Genomic DNA, 12,165 nt, shown 5'->3' with positions numbered 1-12,165 from the left:
AATGGTTATTGCATGTCAAGTTGAACAATGTTTGTGTTGCAAGAGGTTATAAAATTTGAATCTTAGATTCAAATTCTTTGGATTCGTTTTTTGTATTCAAATTTTTACATCTGATCATAAAAATTTCAACTCTTAAAACTTTATGAATTGGAGATTTATAATAATTTTTTCAAAACAAGCCGCTTATATTATTTTTCACTTTTTAACTAATATTACGAAGAGGAAGAATTTCGAATCAAGTAATGGATTTTTTTTACTGATTTTGATTGTTTTAAAATAGAATTTTCTTCCGTTCTCCATGTTGCATTGAGTTTTTTCATCCTTTTAGTCGAGCTCTTCTTGTTAAAGTTAATGTGTTATCACTTAAGTTTACTCATCACTAAGGTTACTTGCCCCCTAAGTTTCTAAGGTTACTTGCCCCCTAAGTTTCTTTCAAGTCTATATAAAGGCTTTGTAATCAAAAGTTTAAGCATCAAGAAAAACTATCTATTTCTCCTCAAGAGCTCTACCAAAATACTTACCAATTTCAACAGTTGGTATCAGAGCGTCCAGGTTCTACCAATCCAAATCCATGGCCAGCTCGAGTTTAACAAACATCAACCATCTCATTCCAGAGTTTAATGGCGAAGACTATGATTTCTGGTACGTGAAGATGAAGACCATCTTTCGATCTCTTAACCAATGGGAGATTGTGGAGAATGGAGTACAAGAGCCCGAGGAAGCCACTGCCCTCAATGAGGCCGGTCTGAAGAAATTAGAGAAGTCTCGACAAGCTGACGCAAGTGCTCTCTCAATCCTTCAAAGAGCAGTCACTAAGGCTATATTTCCCAGAATCATGCGAGCCAACACGGCTAAAGATGCGTGGGAGATCTTGCAGAGCGAATTTCAAGGAGATGTGAAAGTAAGAGCGATTAAGCTCCAATCACTACTCAAGGATTTCGAAAATGCCAAGATGCAGGAGAAAGAAACAAAGGACCTAACAACACTCACCGTTCAAGAAGTGATGGCGTCCCTAAAATCGTTCGAGCAAAGATTGTCCAGACATTCTGAGAAGCCAATAGAGGGTGCATTCCAATCAAAGCTCAAAATTGGTAACAACGAACGAGAAGGCCAATCACGATTTGGATGGAAATCAAGAGGACGAGGTGGACGTATCTCAAAAGGAAAAGGAAAAGACAACTCATCGAATTGCAGCAATTGCAATAAGCCAAATCACTCCGAGAAGGACTGTTGGTTCAAAGGTCAATCGAGATGCAAAATATGCAATCGATTTGGTCACCTCGCCAAAGATTGCCGAAATAGGAACACTTATCAGGCAAATCAGGTTGGAGAAAATCAAACAGCTGAGGAGACACATGGAACATTCTATGTATGTCACACCAGATTCAAGCTCATCTCAACCCAACGAAGAAAGCTCAACTGATCCAACTTCATCAAACTCCTCATCCCCAAGCGCAACTCCAAAAAGGTACAGATCATTGAGCGATATATATGCTACATGCAATTATTGCTCAATTGAGCCTGAGAACTTTGCTGAAGCAATCAAAGAAGAACCATGGAAAAAAGCGATGGAGGAGGAAGTTCGTGTGATTGAAAAAAATCAGACATGGGAGCTTGTTGATAAACCGACAGATAAAGAAGTCATAGGTGTTAAATGGATCTACAAAGTCAAGCACAACCCAGACGGATCCATTCAAAAACACAAAGCAAGACTAGTGGCCAAAGGATATTCTCAACAGCCTGGAATTGACTACGGGGAGACGTTTGCCCCAGTAGCTCGGCTAGACACAATCCGAGCTATAATTGCATTCGCCGCCAGCAAAGGGTGGAAACTTTATCAGCTTGATGTCAAGTCAGCATTTCTCAATGGTGAATTGAAGGAAGAAGTGTATGTAGATCAACCTCAGGGTTTCATCCTCAAAGGAAAAGAAGAGAAAGTCTACAAACTTAAGAAAGCGCTATATGGACTTAAACAATCTCCTCGCGCTTGGTACAGTGAGATCGACAACTATTTCAACCGAACAAAATTCGAAAAGAGCAAGAGTGAACCAACTTTGTATGTCAAGCAGCAAGGTAATGATGTTCTTATAGTCACTCTTTATGTTGATGACCTAATTTTCACTGGAAGCAACGAGAAGATGATCGAAGAGTTCAAAGATGACATGACTCAAAAGTATGAAATGAGCGATATGGGTCTACTTCGACATTTCTTGGGCATGGAGATCTACCAAGAAGAAGAGACAATCTTTATCTGCCAAAAGATATATGCAGAAAAGATTCTGAAGAAATTCAACATGCTGGGATGCAATCCTGTCTCTACACCACTCATTATGGGGGAGAAATTGAAAAAGGAAGATGGAGGAAAAGCAGCGGATGTCACTTATTACCGTAGCCTCATTGGTAATTTGTTATATCTCACAGCAACTAGACCTGATCTCATGTATGTTGCAAGTCTACTTTCAAGATTTATGCAGAGTCCGAGCCATTTTCATCTCGGTGCAGCAAAGCGGGTCTTACGATATGTTCAAGGGACAACTGACCTCGGTCTAAGCTTTCAGAAGAATCACGCACTTAATCTTGTCGGATATTGTGACAGTGATCTTGGTGGATCCTTAGATGACATGAAAAGCACTTCGGGGTACTGTTTCTCCTTTGGTTCAGCAATATTCTCATGGGTATCCAAGAAACAACAAAGTGTTGCACAATCGTCTGCGGAAGCCGAGTACATCTCAGCATCAGTAGCCACTTCACAAGCAATTTGGCTTCGAAAAATCTTGGCTGATCTCGGTCACCATCAGATTGAAGGAACCGTGCTACACTGCGACAACAAATCTGCAATCGCTATGGCTAAGAACCCAGTTCACCACAACCGAACTCGACATATAGCACTCAAGCATCATTTCATTCGACAGGCAATTGAAGATAAAGAAATTCAACTTGAGTTCTGTCGATCTGAGGAGCAATTATCTGACATCTTCACAAAAGCACTTCCGAGAGAAAGATTTCAACAGCTCCGAGCCAAACTTGGAATCCGACAACACATTAAGGGGGAGTGTTAAAGTTAATGTGTTATCACTTAAGTTTACTCATCACTAAGGTTACTTGCCCCCTAAGTTTCTAAGGTTACTTGCCCCCTAAGTTGCTAGGTTACTTGCCCCCTAAGTTTCTTTCAAGTCTATATAAAGGCTTTGTAATCAAAAGTTTAAGCATCAAGAAAAACTATCTATTTCTCCTCAAGAGCTCTACCAAAATACTTACCAATTTCAACAGTTCTATTGTCTCCCCCCAAACTCTTTCATTGTCTACATCGAGTTCTTTTATTTTTTCCATCTAGGTTGTGAGCTTAAGATCCTTATGAGTGTGTCGCTTCCTTGGAGTTCGTAGCATCTTGAGTTTTTTTTTTGTTTGTTTTTTTATATGAGAGGGCACTTAATCATGTCTAGAGCGATCAAATGGGCCATCCCATAGCGGGTGGGCTCATCCATAACAGGCCAGACATTTGGTAGTGATGTGGAACGATTCGTCATCTTAATAGATTAGGACATTTTCAATCCAACTTAAGATGGAATACAGCCTCAGGCCTCGGCAAACCAACCCATGAGTCCTCCAAAAATTAAAAATATATATACTGATACGGTGCATAAAGTAGGGTTCGATAAGGCCAAGTAGTTAGAAGTCAAACGTTGTAGTCAGAAGTTAGAGAGAAGAAGTTAGAGGGTTTGACATCATCAGCTGCAAAATGCCCAGTCAGGTATTGGCAGATTTGGATCCCAGGTTAAAGATATGAGATTCAGCCTGGAATAAGCTCTGACCTTATTCCAAGGAAGGGGGTGGAGCCCTCTGGTCGGAGATCCCTCAGGCAAGAGTTTGCTTGATACCTTTATATCTCCCCCAAACTTTTCGGATCTGCCTTTGTGTTGGGCTCTGCCATTTTCATCACTTGACTCGATTTTCTCAGTTATATTCGGAACCAAACTTATGTTGGAACCCCAAGGTGTTTTGATGTGATCAAACAAGTTAAGTTAGATTCTGTTTTGTCTAACCCTTGTGTCTAAGTGTGCAGGAGTTTAGGAACACAGTAAGTCGAGCGGAAGATACGGCTAACAAGAAGGACGGCACAGGGAGAGAGCCGACGGGCTCGGTGCGTCCGAGGGACGAGGTGACCGCGGAAGAGTACACCGGTGGACAAGAAGAACATGTGCGGCGTTAGAGGGACGAGAAACCGTGAAGGAAGGCTGCTCGAGGAGAAGGCCGGAACTTGGGTTCGGGTGAGCCCTATTCCGGATTGCCGAGATCACCCAAGCTAGCAGAGCCGGAACAGAAGACCCGGATCGAGACGAGCTGAAACAGAGCAGTGGAATTGAATCACAAAAAGTCAACTAGGTTGACTTAAGTGGTCCGGACGCCTAGACCGAGATGAGCTGAAAAAGAGTAGTGGAACCGAACCACAAAAAGTCAAATGGGTTGACTTAAGTGGTCCGGGCGCCTGGACCGTCCAGGTGCCCGGACCGTCCAGGTGCCCGGACCGTCCGAGCGCCCAGAACCGTTCCGGGTGCCCGGACCGTCCAAGCGCCTGGAACCATTCCGGGTGCCCGGAAGTGGATTTTGACCAGATCGAGTCAAACTCGATCTGAACGTTGGGGGATAAACTTTTATCCCCCCTAGGTTGCCCGGAACCCTTCGGAGCGCCCCGACCAGTGTTATAAATATAGCACTGATTAGCACAGATTATTTAATGATCTTGTAATCAAATTCTCTGTGCTTTACTTTTCTGTTTGTGCTATCAACACTGTAAGAGGCTACTCCGTCCAGAGAAGATCATCAGATAGTGCGCTGTCTTTTCCTTGGATTAGCAATCTTCTGATTGCAAACCAAGTAAATCTTATGTGTCTAATCTCTTTTAATTAGTCTCATCTTTTATTTAAAGTTACAAGTTTTATTATTAAGTCAAGAATCCGAGAAAGGTGTAATTTATTTTTGCAGGGCAATTCACCCCTCCCCTCTTGTCGGCCTCCAAAGGGACTAACAAGTGGGAGCGACTTCATCATCTGAGTCCGAGATTCAAGAATATGTCGGGCTAGCGCTGATGGCAAGTTACGAAGGACAAAATACATCAGAACCCAGCATCGATGAAGGGGGAGCGACCTCAGATGAAAGCAGCAAAGCAGGGGGAGATTCAGGTTTCAAGTCTGATATGGTAAGTGAGGTATGCCTCTTACCTCCTGATCAATTTTACTTTGGAATTAAGTCTATGGAAAAATTCATGTATAAATTAGAAAATAAAAATATCAAATTATAAAATGAAATTTTAGAAATAAAAAGAATTTTGGTAAAATCATGTCTAATAGAGGATTTTGATAAATTGAAACTTGAAAATGGAAAACTAAAATAGGCAAAATCATGTCCAATTGAGGGTTTTGATAAATTGAAACTTGAAAATGGAAAACTAAAAGAAGAAATAGAAAGATCGAAAAAGTCTAATGGTTCAAATATTTCTACTTTTAGAAATTATAGAAGTTTAAATTGATACTATAAGTTTCATCAAAGTCAGATTAGAAAAATATCAAAAGCCTATGTATTTAGGAAATACTTGATTAACCCTGTAAGTAGAAACCTCTATTGGGTTCCGAAAACATGTTTAACTTAGATTTAAAATTAAACTTAGCATTTTCAGAAAGAAAGTTAAACATGTAATTTCTTTATGCGGTTTTGTCTAGAAAGTGGTTGTTGCTCCAATAACCAAGAAGGTCTAGTGCCTCGGCACTGCCTGGAAGCCAAGTATCGAAATGAAAAGTTTAATTGTTTAACTGAAAAAATATCAATTAAAAAATAATGTTTTAAAGGGTTATTCAATATTCAATTTATTTTTTTTTAGAAAATGTTTACAAAAATATTCATATTTTCAAAAACTTAGAAATTTTTTTAAGTCAGAAAATTTTTATGTTGCAAATTAAAAAAAATTGCCTTAAAATTTTTTTACTTAAAGATTTTTTTTTAGGTATCAATTCTGTTGCATAATTTTTTTTTGAAAATTATTGTTTTACTTAGAAATTTTTACAAACATTTAAATTTTTGAAAAATTATCTCATTTTTTCTAACTTATTTTTAACACTTAAAATTTTTTTTAAGTTAAAATTTACCTTAGACTTGTTAAAAGGAACCTCATTTTTTATGTGATCAAAGGGGGAGAAAAATGTTAAATCTAGGGGGAGGTATATATTTTTTAAATATTGAAAAATCTTTTGACTTATTTGCAAATTAATTGTTTTTATTGCATATGTTTACCCTAGCTTAACTTGGGTTGCTCACATCAAAAAGGGGGAGATTGTTGGAACCCCAAGGTATTTTGATGTGATCAAATAAGTTAAGTTAGGTCCTGTTTTGTCTAACCCTTGTGTCTAAGTGTGCAGGAGCTTAGGAACACAGGAAGTCGAGCGGAAGACGCGGCTAACGAAAAGGACGACACGGGGAGAGAGCCGATGGGCTCGGTGCGTCCAAGGGACGAGGTGACCGCGGAAGAATACATCAGTTGACGAGAAGAATGTGTGCGGTGTTCGAGAGACGAGAAACCGAGAAGGAAGGCTGCTTGAAGAGAAGACCGGAACTTGGGTTCGGGTGAGCCCTATTCCGGATGGCCGAGATCACCCAAGCTAGCGGAGTCGGAACAGAAGACCCGGACCGAGACGAGCTGAACCGGAGGAGTGGAACCGGACCACAAAAAGTCAACTGGGTTGACTTAAGTGGTCCGGGAGCCCGGACCGTCCGAGCGCCCGGAAGTGGATTTGACCTGATCAAGTCAAAATCGATCTGAACATTAGGGGATAAACTTTTATCCCCCCAGGGTGCCCGGAACCCTTCGGGGCACCCCGACCAGTACTATAAATATAACACTGATTAGCATAGATTATTCAATGAACTTGTAATCAATTCTCTGTGCTTTGCGTTTCTGTTTGTGCTGTCAACGCTGTAAGAGATAAGTAGCCGCCCGTGATTTACCTCTTCCATGTTGGCTCTGGGATGGGTTGGCGGGGCGAGCGTATTCGTCTTTTTGCCACCATGTTAATTTAGAGATAAGTTTATTTTAGTTTGACTGGAATATTATGGTGGTAAAAAGGCGAATACGCTCGTCTCCAGCGCCCCCGCCAACCCGTTCCAAGGCCAACACGGAGGAGGTAAATCACTGGCGGCTATTAGCCTTTGGAATAGTGACTAGCACATAAGTTGGATGGAATACTATGGATCTTAAGATTAGTGGGTTAATTCAAATAAATCCATATTAGACTCAAATGAATTCAGATTAGACTCATTGAATTATAAGTTAGACTCATTGGGTTATTAGGTTAATGATTAATTCAATATACTAAAATCTAACCCATTAAGAGGATTAATGGAGATTAATTCATCATTAATGGAAGTAGACTAAAAGACAAACCTTTGGTATTCATTAAATGAATACAAAAATATTTTTGAGTGACATTTTCATGAGAGACACTTGATGTTCTTTTTCTTCCCTTGGTCGAGAACTTTGTAGTTGTTGCTAGCACAACAAATGTTGTTCTAAGTTCGTGCAATGAATAAAGTGATGGTGTGGTTAGCACTAATGGTCTAGCTCAGGTTTTGATAAATGACAAATCAGGTTAAGTTAGGTTTGTCGTTGTCTAATACTCTGATCGAGTATGCAGGCGAAGTCCAGACAGGTCGATGGGCTGACCGGATGTCTGGCACGAAGCCCAGCTAGGTCAACGGGCCGACAGGATAGCTGACACGAAGTCCAAGCGGGTCGACGGGCTGACCAGACGCCTAACAGGAAGTCCAAATGGGTCGAAGGGCTGACCGGACATTTGGTACGAAATTCAGCTAGGTCGACGGGCTGACCGGATAGTTGGCGAGAAGTCCAGACGGGTCGAAGGGTTGACCAGACGTCTGGCAGGTGAGTAAAGGTAAGTCACTTGAAGGGAGTGACTATGACGACGCGTTCCCGGGAAGGAAACTTAGGCGCCAATCCGACTTAGAACCATTTCGGGACTCTAAGTCAAGATCTTGACTAGATTCCGGTCTCGGAAAGACGAAATATATGTCATACTCTTTTATGTTAAACTTATAATCTGTGCTAACACTTTGTTTTGCAGGATATGCATTATATATTTGCCTTTGACTAGCCTTGTCTTGCAGGAAAAGGAGCTTCTGGAGAAAGGTGGTCCGGGCGCCCGAAGGCAAATATTATCCAAGACGCGGTGTCGACACGTGGAGCTCACTGGTTGGGATTGCTACGTCACACCAGGGCGCCCGGAAGGGATCCAAGCACCCCGAGTATCATATAAAAGAAGGGTCAAGGCTGGAGCTTCAAACACAACTCAGAACTGAAGAATTGCTCTCTTGTGCTCCTGCAACGCCGCGATCTCCGACAAGTTTTCTTTCTCTGCTCTATTTCTTTTCATTGTCGGTATTTATTTTTCTAGCATTCTTGTACTTAACTATTTGTAATCGAATATTCGAATTGCTAGTGGATTGCCCAACGAAAGCACCCTTGTGTGCGGGCCTTAGAGTAGGAGTCGCCAAAGGCTCCGAACCATGTAAAATTGGTTCTTGTGTTAGCATTGTTCTGACTTTGTCTTTTCCGCTGCGCTTACTCTTTTCAAAATTTTTATAGTCGATATTCACCCCCCTCTATCGAAATTCACAATCTAACAAGTGGTATCAGAACAGGTACCGCTCTGATTTGGTGCAACCACCAGTCAGACAAGGGGGTGATCTGTTTTAAAATTTGTATTTTCTCTCTTTTTCGGATTTCAGTTTTTCGTATAATTCCAAACTGGTATTTTTACCTTTTTGGAAAAAAAATTTCCGTTGCAATTAAATCTAAATTGGTGCAACACCAATTTAGCTCTTTTTATTATATCTTAATTCTTCTCGCACTACTAATCCAAGACCAAGTCTTGGGATATTTTGTCTAATTGTTTACTTGTGTGCAAGATGTCTCAGATCGAAGATTTCAGTACGGTGCGCCCTCCTCTATGGGACGCAATACCGGGTCGGACCGCATCAGAACGCGAAAGAGCTATGGGATAAGTTGATTGAGCTGCACGAAGGAACTAGCGACACAAAGGTAACAAAAAGGGATTTATTATTAAATAAAATATTTAATATAAAAATGCAGGAAGGAGAAACATCAAGTCAGCTGCCCGCGAGGATCAAAGACATCCTCAATGGGCTACATGTGATAGGACACCAGATGGACAACAGAGACCTAATCAGGTACGCGTTAAACGCATTCCCATGAAATAGTTTGTGGGCATCCATCGTGGATGCTACAAAATTTCTAAGAATTTGACTAAACTTAAATTAGATGAATTGTTTTGTGAATTGGAGTTACATGAGCAGACTAACGTTGGAGCCGAGAAAGGTGTTGCTCTTTATGTCGGTTCCTTCAAAAAAAACAAGTTTGAACCTGAAGAAGACTCTCACCAGAGCTCTGAAGATGAAGAACACCTGGTGAACCTGGTAAGAAAGGCGTTCACCGGGAGGAAGAGAAGCTTCAGCAAGAAGGATCTACAAAAGATCAATTCTCCAGCCGAATCGAGGAACATAACATGCTTCGGATGTAACAAAAAGGGACACTACAAGAACGAGTGCCCAAGACTGAAGATCGACAAACTGAAGCTGACCAAAAAGAAGGCCCTCAAAGCGACGTGGGACGACTCCTCCTCGGACGAATCAGAGGCCGAAGATCAGAAGCACCAGAGCCACCTTGCGCTGATGGCCCGCGAAGCAGAGTCAGAAGACAAATCGGAAGATGGGTCCGAACCCGAATCGAGCGACGACGCACTCATTTCCGAAGGTTCCGAAGAGGTATACATAATCTTAAATCGATTTTTTTTAAAAATTATTTCTTGCTTGAATAGTAAATTAATTAAATTAGAAAGTGAAAACAAAATACTCCTTGAGGAAAATCAAATCCTCAAGGAACAAATTGTAAATAATAATCCAACTCAAGATCTAACACTTGAGGAGGAAAATTTATCACTAAAATCAGAAATCTATAACTTAAAAGAAATGTTAGAAAAATTTACCACAAGATCAAAAAACTTAGATCTAATTTTAAATAATCAAAAAGCGTGTTATAATAAAACCGGACTCGGATATAAGTCAAACTCAAATAAAACTTTTAAATCATTAATAACCCAACACAAACCAACGAGTAAAGTCTGGGTTCCGAAAGCGTGTTTCACCACGCAAGTAGGACACAACCAATATTACATACCTAAAGATAAAATATATTATATAAAATCGAATAAACCAAATCAATACAAACCTAAACAAAAAAAATTCAAAATCTAAATATTTTAAATCTCACCAAAACTTAGACTATCACCAAGTAAAATATAACTATAAAAGAAACAGATATAAACCTAGAACTAAAAACTAAACTAACGACCAATAATTCAGGGAGAGGCTCCAGAATAGCTGGCACCTCCACAACTAACCTACCTGACAGGGTAATCCTAACTAACCTACCTGACAGGGTAATTAGGACTAGTTGAAAAGAGTTCAAGTTTAACTTGAAAAATGGTACCGGTGAAGTTTTGGATGATAGTACGTTAGGGAAGCTTAGTCTATGCATGTCTAGGAAGATATGGCTTTGACCTGGTGCATTTGGCTAAGTGGAACTCATCGAAGCTACCCTTTATGGATCCTAACCAGTTAGACCAAGGTTTTGTAGTAAGTTCAGTGGATAGGACTATTTGGAAAACCTCGAAGGCATGGTTACTCTAATGATGTCCAAGTGGCTCACCATATCCTAGAAGTTTATCCAAAAAATGTCTATTTGTTGAGCCCAAAGCTATACTTGAATTTAACACAAATTTAAACCAAACCCTATAATTGAATCAAATTCATCTCACAAAAATATAGGATTCCCTAATTGAAAATTTAGATCGGGTGAGATGACTAAGGATGAAAATTAAATTTTGAATTAAAATTAAAATTAAAATTAAAATTAAAATTAAATTAAAATTAAATCAAGAAATTTAAAAATTTATTTAAATCTTAAAAATTTATATTAAAATTAACTTTAAAAATTTATTTTAAACTTAAAATTTATTTTAAAATTAACATTAAAAACTATTCTAACTTAAAAATCATTTTCAAAATTATTTTAACTTAAAATTTATCTTAACATAAAAATTATCTTAAAAACAATTATATCTTAAAAATTATTATAAAAATTACTTTAACATAAACATCATTTTAAAATTATTTTAAAATCTCTAAAAATCATTTTAAAACTTTTAAAAATCATTTTAAAATCTTTAAAAATCATTTTATAACTTTTAAAAATCATTTTAAAAATTATCTTAAAATCATTAAAAATCATTTTAAAACTTTTAAAAATCATTTTAAAAAATATTTTAAAACCTTTAAAAATCATTTTAAAAACATTTAAAAAATCATTTTAAAAATTATTTTTCAAACCTTTAAAAATCATTTTAAAAATACTTTAAAAATTATTTTAAAAACTTTTAAAAATCATTTTAAAAATACTTTTAAAAACTTTTAAACATCATTTTAAAAATTTTAAAACTTTTAAAAATGATTTTAAAAAGTTTTAAAAATCATTTTAAAAATTATTTTCAAAACTTTTAAAAATCAATTTAAAAATTCTTTTAAAGATCATATTAAAAATTCTTTTAAAAAACTTTTAAGACTCATTTGGAAAATTATTTTAAAAATTATTTTAAAAACTTTTATAAATCATTTTAAAAATTCTTTTAAAAACTTTTAAAAAAATCATTTTAAAACTTCTTCAATAATTATTTTAAAAACTTTTAAAAAATTATTTTAAAACTCTTTAAAAATCATTTTAAAAACTTTTAAAAATTCTTTAAAAATTATTTTAAAAACTTTTAAAAATTCTTTTAAAAATTATTTAAAAAGCTTTTAAAAATCATTTTAAAAATTCTTTAAAAATTATTTTAAAAACTTTTAAAAATCATTTTAATAACTTTTAAAAATAATTTTAAAAATTATTAAAATTCTTTTAAAAATCATTTTAAAAATGTTTTTTTTAAAAAAACTTTTAAAATCAATTTAAATTTTCTTTTAATTTTTTTTTTAAAACTTTAAACATCTCTTTAAAAATCATTTTAAAAAATTATTTTAAATATT

At 37.2% G+C, this 12,165-nt stretch overlaps 1 long non-coding RNA gene across 1 annotated transcript; it reads left to right on the top strand.

The window, feature by feature from the left end:
* The first annotated feature begins 341 nt into the window (after window positions 1–341).
* LOC122047995 lies at window positions 342–3,237 on the top strand. The gene is made up of 2 exons (XR_006130703.1): window positions 342–409; window positions 3,123–3,237. It is a non-coding gene; the product is annotated as an uncharacterized LOC122047995 (long non-coding RNA).
* Window positions 3,238–12,165: the final 8,928 nt, after the last annotated feature.

Source organism: Zingiber officinale, chromosome 2B, assembly GCF_018446385.1.
Source record: "Zingiber officinale cultivar Zhangliang chromosome 2B, Zo_v1.1, whole genome shotgun sequence".
In the NCBI taxonomy this organism is placed as follows: domain Eukaryota; kingdom Viridiplantae; phylum Streptophyta; class Magnoliopsida; order Zingiberales; family Zingiberaceae; genus Zingiber; species Zingiber officinale.
Note: the sequence above shows the minus strand (reverse complement) of the source record. Positions and strands in the feature narration are given on the sequence as shown.